Below are 11977 nucleotides of genomic sequence, written 5' to 3'. Positions count from 1 at the left end.
TTCTCTTTCAGTATTCTCACTCCATTTGGTGCTCGGCTGAGTTCTTTATCTCTTCATTTGATGTTCTAGGGTTTCAGGATTGTTGATTCTCTGTTTGGTTTAGTTTTTTGGATCTTTGCTGTGGAGGGACGGCATGGTGCTTCTGCCTAGAGCGCCATCTTGCCGGACCCACCTCTTTTGCCTATTTTTTGATTAGATTGTTTGTCTTTTTGTTGTTAAGTTGTAGAAGTTCTTTACATATTCTGGGTATTAATCCTTATCCCAAAACTGTTCCCCAAAATGTTCTTTCAAAGTACAGGTTGTCTCTTCACTTTGTTGATAAAGTCTTTTGATGTAGAAAAGTTTTTAATTTTGATCAAGTCCAGTTTATCTATTTTGCCTTTTGTTGCTTGTGCTTTTGGTGTCATATCTAAGAATTCATTCTTGAAAACTAGATCCTGAATCATTACCTCTGTGTTTTCTTCTAAGAGTTTTATGGGTTTAGTTCCCTATTTCCAAACAGGATTATATCCATGGGTATAGGGATTAGGATTCCAACACATATTTTGGGAGAGGAGGAGACATAATTTAAGCCATAAAAGTTCACTCTTTAGTCCCCCAAAATTCATGTTCTTCTCACATGCAGATCATATTCACCCTAACCACATCATCCCAAAAGTCTTAACCCATGCCAACATCAGCTCTAAGTCCAAAATCTCATCTTCTCAATCATCTAAATCAAGTGTGGGTGAGACACTAGTTGTGTTCCATCCTGGGACAAAATTCCTTTCCATGTATGGACCTGTGAAACCTAGGATACAAGTTATCTGCTTCCCAAGTACAAGGGTGGAGCAGGCACAAGGTAGATATTTCCATTCCAAAAGGGAGAACTTGGAGGGAAAGAAGGGATCAAGTCCAAACCCAATAGGGAAAATCTCTTTAGCTCTCAAGACTTGAAAATAATCCTCTGTACTCCAGGCACATCTGGGCAATGACCATGCTCTCTAGGTTCTGGGCAGGGTTCCCTTGGCCATGGGTGTCAGCCCCACCTTCCAGGCCCACTGGGATGGCAACCCTGCTCCCTCAGCGTTAGACAACGCCATCCTTCTGGTCCTCCTGAGTGGTGTCTCCACCCTCTTGACCCTGGGCGGCTCTGTTCTCCTGGCCCACTGACATGGCAGACCCATCCTCTCAACTTTGGGTAGGGGCCCCATTCTCTTGCCCACCTGAATAGTGAAACTGAGGTTGCGGAGGTTCCACCCTTTGAAATCTAGGAGGCAGTGGCTCCACCATGAGGGTCAGACCAGTTCCTTGGGGGTAGTGTCCTCCTCATCCCTCCACCCTCCTGCTGCCCACATAGTCTCCAGGCTTTGTACCTGTCAACATGGTCCTTTCTGGCTAGGCACACAAGTGCACGCGAATTCTGAAAACACAGGTTCCCTGGGTGGTGCTAACGCTTCCAGAGATGCCTCAGGAGACAGGCCTGACTTCCAAAATGTCATAGCTTTGAAAACTCTGTGGAGTAGTTCTTCTCTGCACACATGGACTCACTATGAGCCAGAATCGACTTGACGGCAACCAACAACGACGTGTTGGCGGGGCTATGATGTCTTATATTTTATGCTACTTCACAGTATCTAATGGGCTTGTGTGCCTCTTCTCCATTTCATTTGATTTCACAATAACCCTGATGAATAGGGATTATTAATTCTTATTTACATATGGGGAATTTAGGCACAGGAATGTTACAGAACCCGCTTAAATTTCTGTCCTGGGTGAAGGGAAGTGCTTCTGATTTAAGTCTGGGTTGCTTTCACTGCAACATGTTTTATTGGACCTATTGCTATTATTGGAGTGGTTAAGTGCCCAGCTGCTAACGAATAGGTTAGCAGTTCGAGTCCACCAGCCACTCCTTGGGAACCCTATGGGGCAGTTCTACTCTACCCTATAGGGTCACTATGAGTTGGGGTCACTATGAGTTGGCATCTACTCGATGGCAGTGGGTTTGGTTTGTTTGTTTTTTTTCCGGTTTATTGCTATTATTATGCTTATTTCTCATGTTCCTCACTTTGAGTTTTAGCAATGCTCTTCTCGTTTATTTAGATGGAAGGCCACAATCACCATAAGTTTAAAACCATAAGTTTTAAAATCTTATTTTTATTGCAACATGTTGCTTTATTGAAAAAAAATATGTATGGTACTTCAGATTTTTATTAGTTAAATTTTGTATGTGAAATACATTTTTTAAAAAGAGGGATGAGTATTACTCTAAGTCAAAAAAACAAATACCCCTGTGGAAGTTTAGGAATCTGACGTTCCAAGTTTGACTTTTATTTAGTAAAGATTAGATTAAGTTCTAACTGCTTCAGAAGAAGGGAAGGGGGGACTCAGTTGATAGTGGGAGGCAGGACACAGCCTCTGAGGGAGAACTGCGACTGATGGGGCAGAATCTCCCCAGAAATGTCAGGTTACCCATGAAATCGCCCACCACACTCGTTAGAGGAGATTCCCACTCCCTGGAGCCCCCTCCACAGATTTGTGAAATGGCATTTAGAGAACCAAAACAGCCTGTGAGCTGGAGGCACTGAGCTGGAGGCACTCTCCCCGGCCACGGTAAGTTTAGCTCCACCAGCCCTTTCCGTGAGGAGATCATGGCAAATCAAACATTCTTGTTGTTATTTGCTGTCAAGTCGATTTCAAGTCACTGCAACCCCATGTATGCAGAGTAGAACTACTTAATAGGGTTTTCAAGGCTGTGACCTTTCAGAAGCAGATCGCCTGGCCTGTCTCCTGAGGCACCTCTGGTTAGGTTCCAACAGCCAACATTTCGGCTAGTAGTTGAGTGCTTAACATTTGTGCCACCCAGTGCTTTCAAACACTCTAAGTGAGAATGGTAAGACTTCATCTCACTTGCTTTGGACATGTTATCAGAAGAGACCAATCCCTGGAAAAGGACATCATGCTTGGTAGAGTAGGTCAGCAAAAAAGTGAAAGACCCTCAATAAGATGAGATACAGTGGCTGCAACAGTGGGTTCAAACATAGCAATGCTTGCGAGGATGGCACTGGACCAGGCACCATTTTTTCTGTTATACATAAGTTTGCTGTGAGTTAGAACCAATTCAGAGGCACCTAACAGAGCAAGACCTGGAGATCTGCTCCTGTAAAGATTTATAGCCTAGGAAATGCTATGGGGCAGTTCTGCTCTGTCCAACAGGGTCACTATGAGTTAGGATCAATTCAACAGCACACAACAATCAGAACAACATGTCTCTCTTCATACATACACATGCAAATAAAGTTTACATTGTGAATGTTGCATTGTGAATTGGATACTGTATATACTTCATGGCACAGTTTGAACTCAGTTTTTATCATTCACACTATTATGGGGTCTTTATAAAGTCCTGAGTTAAAAGTATACTTTATGTATTGTTTTGGAGAAATAACTGAGCTAGGTAGGCTCAACCTACACTTAAAGTTACTCTGTTGGTGACCAGATTGATCAGATCCAGTCAGCTGCAACCCTTGCAGAACGGTGACTGAAATAAGACCTACTTCGTTGGATACGCCACCTCTATAAGATACACAGCTTTTCATTGAAGATTAAATGAGAAAAACATAAGGGCTTTGTAAGAACATGTTGGATCACTTGGCCTGAGACAAGCAGTGAATCATATATTCCCAGTGCCAGCCTCAAACCTTTTTTGGACAAAGATCTAATCATGACAGAAGGCTTTAATATCCAGACCTCAACTTGAAGTCCCATCCAATGAAAACAGAGCAGCCAATAGGATTTTCTCTTGTTTGGGTGACAGTTCTATTTCTAGTAAGTTAGAAGAAGCAATAGTGGGTATTGCTACAGTGGAAGTAGTTTAAATCAGTAAGGGAGAATACTTGGTAATTATAACAACCTTGCAAATGGCAAATGTTTTGTTTTTTATATATATATATATATATATATATATATATATGCCACAATAAAACAAATAAAAATCCACCTTGGACGTGAAGGAGAATGTCACCTTAGCCATAAAGAAATCTCTAAGCATAATAACTAGATCAAGCATGTATGAATTTAGAATGTCTATTTTCAAAATATACTAAAAAGATAGGTGCAATCCCATTTATTTCTCCTCTGTGCTGCCTTTTGATTACTTTCCATTTTACCCCCTTGAATCTTCCCTCTACCCTAAATAAAAGTCACTGACAACAAAAACAGTACACGAAAGGGAAAAAACAGAGAAATGCTCAATTCCTAATTTCCTCCTAAACTTTTGTTTTAAGGGATGATAATGTTGTTGGAAATGATAGAACTGACTGCAATAAAAAGGAACTCAGTGTTAGAAGAAGAAATGTAAAAGTGAACCTACTTACGGTTTATATATTAAGTCTCTGGCCCAAATGAATTATATTTTAGGAGACTGAGAAAAAAAAATCGTATATTAAATTGCAGAAACATTGTTAGGAGTCTCTGGGGGGGTCATGAGGCATGATTCAGGTGCCAGAGAGTGAAGTTGGGATTTTCAAAAGAGAAAAATCAAAACCATGTTTCCTAAACTGGTGAGCCTGTCTACAACTAGGCAAGATTCTACAACACACATATTTTAGAGCATAATTTTTAAAGGATAGTTTTTGAGTGCTCAAAGTCAGGAGCAGTGATCAGTTGAGTTGGTAGGTTTATTAAGGATGTCATGTCACACTGAACTCTTTTCTTTGTTCTTGGAGGCCACAAACAAATGTATACGGTGTACTTGGATGGATTTTTCTTTTTTTTCCCCCCTGCTGCTTTTAATATACTTTACTATTTAGAGATGTGAACCAAAAGTTTGGCGGTTTGAGCCCATCCAGAGGCACCTCAGAAGAAAGGCCTAGCAATCTACTTCTGAAAAATCAGCCACTGAAAACACTTTGGAGCACAATTCTACTCCGACACACATGGGATCTCAAAGAATCGGAACCAACTCAACAGAAACTAGTTTTGTGTGCGTGTGGATTTTTTAGAGCAGTTTTAGGTTTATAGAGACATTGTCCAGAAAGTATGGAGAGTTCCCATATCCCCCCCACGTCCCCTTGGTACCCTGTCTCTCCTATTATTAACATCTTGCTGTTGTGTGGTACATTTGTTGGAATGGATGAACCAGTACTGAATCATTATTATTAAGTCCATAGTTTGCATTAGGGCTCACTCTTTGTGTTGTATAGTTCTATGGATTTTGACGAAAGCATTATGTCCTGTATCTACTATTACAATAATATACAGAATAGCTTCACTGCCCTTAAACGTCCTGTGCTTCCTCTATTCATCTCTTCCCCACTCCCTGAACCCTAGGATGTATTTGGATTTCAGGAAAGCATTTGCATAGTTCTCATGTATAAGGGCTGGCTCATAATCCTGTCAAATGGATGTAACTGCTTGAGGATGTGCCCATGCAGAAATGGTTCTAACCCATCAGTAGCACCTTGGAGGGTGCTCACTAGTGGAATGCTTGAGACTCTTCTCTGTACCAGCCTGGGGGATATTTTTATTATGAGTTAGATCTAGATGCTGGTGGTATGTTTATCAAATCTGTGGGTGACATGTAGAAGGACAGTTAAAATATTATATAACAATCTCTGGAGTTAAAAAAAAAAGAAAAGATTAAGCTCATGGACAAGATGGCCTCAACAGAAAAAAGATAGAAGCCATGTTCTACTCCTGCCTACCCCTCCCCATCCTACAACCACAAAATCATAGAATCCTAGTGACAAAGCTTGGAGCCCTGGTGGCACACTGGTTAAAGAGCTTGTCTGCTAACCAAAAGATTGGCAGTTCGAATCCAACAGCCGCTCCTTGGAAACCCTATGGGACAGTTCTCTGTCCTTTAGGGTCACTATGAGTCGGAATCAACTGATAGCAGTAGGTAGGTAGGGTAGTGATGAAGCTTAACAATAATATGTGTAATAGGCTTTACAAGTTTTAGTTGGCTGAGAACTTAATAATGGGAGAACGAATGAGATGTAACTTTTTTAAGGCTATTGCAGCTTTGGAAGCAGAGTGTCTAGAAGTCCAGAAGTCCAGTTAATAGAAATGTGATGTCCAGAACAAGGCAGCCAGCTGGTGGAACCATCTTTCCTGTGCCCATCAGGCCAAGCCTAGAGTGTCCAGTTTGAAACCGTGTATTTAAGAGGGACACTAATAAGCAGGAGTATGAGTTTGCAACGAGTGAGTAACATAGGGGAGCAAAGACTGACTTGTGTGTGTGTGTGCCTCCGTGTGCGTGCATATGTGTGTGCACCCATGTGCCAGGGTACTGTCTGGTTTCCAATATGGCAGGAGTTCCCATTGTGGAAAGAGGGTTAAAAATAGACTGTGTGGTTCCAGCAACATTCTGGTGTAGCTCAAGTGTCACCTCCTCAGACCCTCAGAGGAGCTGTGTGGAAAGCAGCCCCTCTGCCCCACGCACCGTCTATCACATTATCCTGTTTAAAATTTCCTCTACAATGTTTAGCACTAGCAGAAATAACTGTTCGTTTTCTTATTTTCTTCCTGCATTTATCACTGGAATATAATTTCCACGAGGCAACGACCTTGTCTTTCTTGTTCCAGACATCTTTTTCAGTACAGCATGAACAGCGTAAGGTGCCCAAATCAATACATAGCACAGAAAACAAAAAAAAAAACAAACTTCCTGTCTTGGAGTTGATTCCGACTCATAGCAACCTTATAGGACAGAGCAGAGCTGTCCCACAGAGTTTCCAAGCAATGGCTGGTGACTTCAAACTGCCGACCTTTATGATTAGCAGTCACCAGGGCTGCAGCGCCTAGCACAGAGTAGATAGTTAATAAATAATAGCTGGAAGAAAGAAAGAGAGAACAAAAGGCAATCTGAATGGCACAAGTAGGAGTAGTAAGCAGAAGTTATGGGGGGAATAATTTTAATTTCACATGAGGTGAAACGTTCTAACAATTGTAGTTGTCTGAAGTTGGAACGGGTTCTTTCTGAAAACAGTTCCTTGGAACTGAATATATTCAAAGAGAATTTTGTCTAGGGCAAAAATGAGAAATGGATTAAATGACCTGTATAATTTATTCTGACCCAGAGATTAAGCTAAAGTATGTATTTTATGTTAAAATATTCAAAATATATATTTTTTGAGTCTTACTTAAATCAGTGCACCAATTTCAAGGTATACGATTGAAATAAACTATGAGATTGACTATATATTTAAAATTTCTCCTTTTTACTAAGAAGTCAGATTCTATACATCAACCAGGTCTTATCAGCTTCAACCATGTGGATTTGCAGACTCTGGCTACTAAGGACACAGCTCAGCTGTGGGGAGGGGAGAGGAGAGAATGGACCCATGTTCTGAATCTGAGACTGCCAGGCTACTGAAAACCCCATTTGTGAGGAGCCTTGGGAAAGTCATTTTTAACTTTTCTGTTTCTGTTTTCTTATCTGAGGAAAGTGAATCATAATGTCTCCCACACAGACAGACGTGTTGTGAGACCTAATTAAATACTTCAGAAGCATTCCTGTGACACCACTCCCCCGATAAAAGGCAGTTAATTAAGGCCCAACAGCCCTCTTGTTCTCTCTAACGACACGTCTGGGTAAATGTTCCCACCACAGGACCTGCCAAGGTGGTATACTGGTCACTCCTGTGAGCGGATCAGCTCGGTGCCTTGCCTCACTTCAGTACCTGTGAGCCAGGAAGTCTTTGTCAATGAGGTGGGTGCCCTTGAAAACAGCACCTTGCCTCCCATGGTCCAGTTTCACTCTTCTCGGAGCCCAAGAGCTCTTCATTCCAACCCAGAAGGACAAAGGACTAGGCTTGCCAAAAGAAAGCACAGAAATCTGGGCCGGGCACTTAATCCTTCCCCCAGCCTGCCCGGGCGTCCCAGGGCCCGTGGTGGCTTAGCCCTACTGCATGTCTCTAGGCTTGGTCTCAGTGGAGTCACTAGGGTTGGTGTCACGCAGTGTGGTAACTCATGGTGTCACCCCTGCCTCCCCAGACCTCCCGTACCAGACCATACAGAATCCTTAATAATGCTGTTTGTACTAATATAACTCGTAAATCGTAATTTCCGTATATCACTCCTTCTTTTCTTTTAATTACTACCCCACTCTCAAAAAAGTTATTGATATAGGTTCACAAATACTAATTACCACAATATTGTAGGTAAAACAGAAGAAAATTGGACAAAATCAGTGACTATGAAAACACGGGCAGCAACGAAAACAACAGCGCAAGCCTGTAGCACGTACAGTTAAAACCACGTGATTTGCAGCGTCATTGTAATTGGGTAATAACGACAGCTCTGACTAGAGCACATTAGAAGGTTCGAAAAGTAAACTAGCACAGAGTTGTAGCTTTGTAGGTATATTCATACACATAAGCTGGGCTTACGAAAAATGATTTTATTGTTGTAACTAGCTACAGGGATATTTCTATAAAAGAATAAATTTCTGCTGAAACACTGCATAAAATTTTATAGACAGTCATTTTGGTGTCACCCCCTCTGACAGTGTCACCCAGTGTGGTTCACACCCCTGCACCTCCCTACAGACACGACTGCTTGGTCTCTGGAGGCCAGATGCTAGGGGAAGCCTGGTGTTCACTCCACCCCTATACCTCCCACCTTGTCACCGTGAGCAGCTGCTCCCAGCCCCGCCCCCAGCCCGGCAGAGCTCCCATTCAGCAGGGCTCCCCCAACTCCAGTGGTGAGGCTCTGGGCAGCTGTGCTCATGGGCCCTGGCTGCAGTGGGCAGATGCTGGGCTTGTCTAGATGACATCTGCTTTTGGAATATCACGACTCCCCTTTCCAGTGTTCCCATAGAAGCCTCAGCCACAGTGTTCTGCCCCTTCTGTCCCGCCTCACTACTGAAAGGATGTGACTCAAACAGGGACAACTTGGGTGGATTCCTGGAATCGATTTGAGGACAGTGAGAGTGATGGGTCCTCTTCTTTACGGAGGCTGCTTCACTGGGAGCGTGAATATCTGAGGCTGCTGAAAGCCATCACATCCAGGAGCAAAAAGCTACCTGCAGCAGGAGAGAGGGATGGAGCCACAGATAGCTGGGGGTGGGGGTGGTGGTACCACAAGAGCCCTGGACCCAGCCAAGCCCTGGCTTCTCAGCTGCAGGAGCCAGTCCACTCCCAGACTGTGTTTGAGCAAATTTGCCCTCTGTCACTGGGAATTGAAAGAATCCTGATGAATGCACCGGCTGTCAATGATGAGGCAAACACAAACTCTTGTACTTATTTGTAGGTAGGAGGATGTTAATCAAGGCTTCCAAAAACAAAGATGATAAATGTTCTACAGTAAGGGCTGGGCTTTAGAAGTGTTAATTTAGCATCATGGGTAAATTACAAAGGTAGGTACTGAAGTCAGGGGGGCTATTCAGAGGATATTTTAATAAATCATAAAATGAAAAGGGGTCAGGATGATAAAACTAATATTTATCCAGCATTTCCTGGCTCTAGGCTATATTCTGGGCTATATTCTTTACTACATTACTTTACTACATTATCTTTTTAATTTTCACAACAACCCTATGAAGCAGATATTCTCTCCATTTTGTTGAAGACAAAACTAAGGCTTCGTGAGGTTGAGTTACTCTTTGAAGACCTCACAACTAGAAAGAGGCAGAGCTTTTATTGGAATCTAGATCAGCTTATTCCAAAGTTGCTGCTCTTGCTGGTCCCCTACAAGCTTCTGAAAGCGGGAGAAGGGAGCCGAGGGAAGGCTGTGCGTTCCTGTAAAAGAAGAGGGGCCTGTGTAAACAAGAGGTGGGAAGCAGGGAGACTGGTGGAGGCCAGGGCCCAGAGGCGATGAGTCCAGTGTTGGATAGCCTGCGGAGTTTAAGGTCCTTTGGGGAATCACTGCTGTGACCCCAGGGCCTCACCATGAGCCCGGCGTATCACAAGTGGTCCTCAAATACCTTTTTCTTTCACCAGACATGATTCACTTGAGGGCAAGATCTTCTCTTTGCGCATCTTCACATCTTAGATCCTTAGATTGCTAGATGGACGGACAGACTGAGGGATGCTGTTGAGTCGATTCTGACTCAGGGTGATCTTATGTACAACAGAATGAAACGTCTGGTTTTACATCATGCTCATGATCGCTGGCATGTTTGAGTCCACTGCTGTGGCTACTGTGTCAATCCATCTCACCGACGGACTCCCTCACCCTCACTGGTTCTCTTCTTCACCAAACTTGATGTCCTCCTCCAGTGATTGATCCCGCCAGGTTATGTGTTCAAAGCAAGCAAGTTGGACAATGTTCTGTTGTTATCCATGGGGTTTTCATTGGCTTATTTTCGAAAGTAGACAGCTAGGCCTTTCTTCCTAGTCTGTCTAAATCTGGAAGCTCCGTTGAAACCTGTCCACCATGGGTGACCCTGCTGGTATTTGAAATACCAGTGGCATAGCTTCCAGCATCACAGAAACACAAAAGCCACCACAGTACGACAAACTGACAGATGGGAGGTGGTTCAGATCTTTGGAGTCCTATTTCTGAAAGTGGAAGGAATGAGCTCAAGAGCATTAATAGGAGGGTAAATATTCCAGACCACCACCCGCCCTGTGCTTCTCCCCTCTGCCGGTAGCTGGCCTGTGAGATGATATTTCATGGCATTTCCCCCACTTTCTTTCCTTTTTTATTTCTTCTCCTTCTGTTGGTTGAGGTGGAGTTATAATTAGGTAATATAGATACCTGAAAATGGTGAACACTAACGTGAAGAATAATTAGCGACAACTACCAAAGTAATTTTCTCTATTGCGCAGTGCATGGGAATTTTCAAAGTGGTCAATTACACGTGTCCACACGGTCCCAAATAAGCACCTGTAATGGGCAGATTTACATGTTAGAAATGTTAGTTCAGTGGTCCAGTGTGGACTTTTGATGCCTCATCGAGAGGTTGCAATTAAAATGTGAAATCTCAATGTTGGTGGGAAACCGTCATGAGGTTGCGCCAAATGGCTGCCTTCTGAGGCGTTTAAAAATGTTTACAAGTGAGGTAGAAGACAGGGTTCTCGCAGATGGTGGCTGTGTGCGAGGGATTCCTCCAGGGTCAGAGGGAGTGAAGAGAATTGCAAGTGCTGTTTTGTTTTGTTCTCGGCAGCTGGCAAGGTAGACACGGAAATCAAATCCTCCAATAATAAGACAAAAAGCAAGCCTGGGAGTAGGTCTGCCAGATTAGTGTGAGAGCTGTCAGATTAGCTCTGAGTCAGGCCCCAGAAGGTGCCTGGGGTCCTTGGGTTTGTGAAGGAGACCAGGGCTGCCTAGAAACTCTGGGTGCTGTGCACAGGACCCTACCTCGTGTTGCTACTCGTTTGTCAATTCAGCTTCCCACTGTCATTTGATGGCGCAAACGCTTGTCTTGTGTTTCAGGTAGTCTCCAGAACTCTGGGACAAATATTGTATGATATGACTTATATGAAATATCTAGAATAGGCAAATGTATAGAGACTGAAGTTTATTAGTGGTTTCCAGGAGTGGGAGGGAGGAGGAAAGAATAAGTCATTGCTAAGGAGGAACTGAGCTTCTGTTAACCAGAATCCTAACTCCAACTCATGGTGCCTCTGTGTGTGTGTTAGAGTAGAACTGTGCTCTACAGGATTTTTAAAAAATTTTTTTTATTGTACTTTAGATGAAGGTTTACAGAACAAGCTAGTTTCTCATTAAACAGTTAGTACACATATTGTTTTATGACATTGGTTAACAACCCCATGACATGTCAACACTCTCCCTTCTCGATCTTGGGCTCCCTAATTACCAGCTTTCTGTCCCGTCCTGCCTTCTAGTCCTTGTCCCTAGGCTGTTGTGCCCCTTTAGTCTTGTGTCAGTTAATTGGCCTGTCTAATCTTTGGCTGAAGGATGAACCTTGAGAGTGACTTCATTACTGAGCTAGAAGTGTGTCCGGGGGCCATACTCTAGGGGTTTCTCCAGTCTCTGTCAGGCCAGTAAATCTGGTCTTTTTTTGTGAGTTAGAATTTTGTTCTACATT

Source organism: Trichechus manatus, unplaced genomic scaffold (assembly GCF_000243295.1).
Source record: "Trichechus manatus latirostris isolate Lorelei unplaced genomic scaffold, TriManLat1.0 scaffold00018, whole genome shotgun sequence".
NCBI classification, from domain to species: domain Eukaryota; kingdom Metazoa; phylum Chordata; class Mammalia; order Sirenia; family Trichechidae; genus Trichechus; species Trichechus manatus.
The sequence above is the reverse complement of the archived record's forward strand: the minus strand, read 5'-3'. Positions refer to the sequence as shown.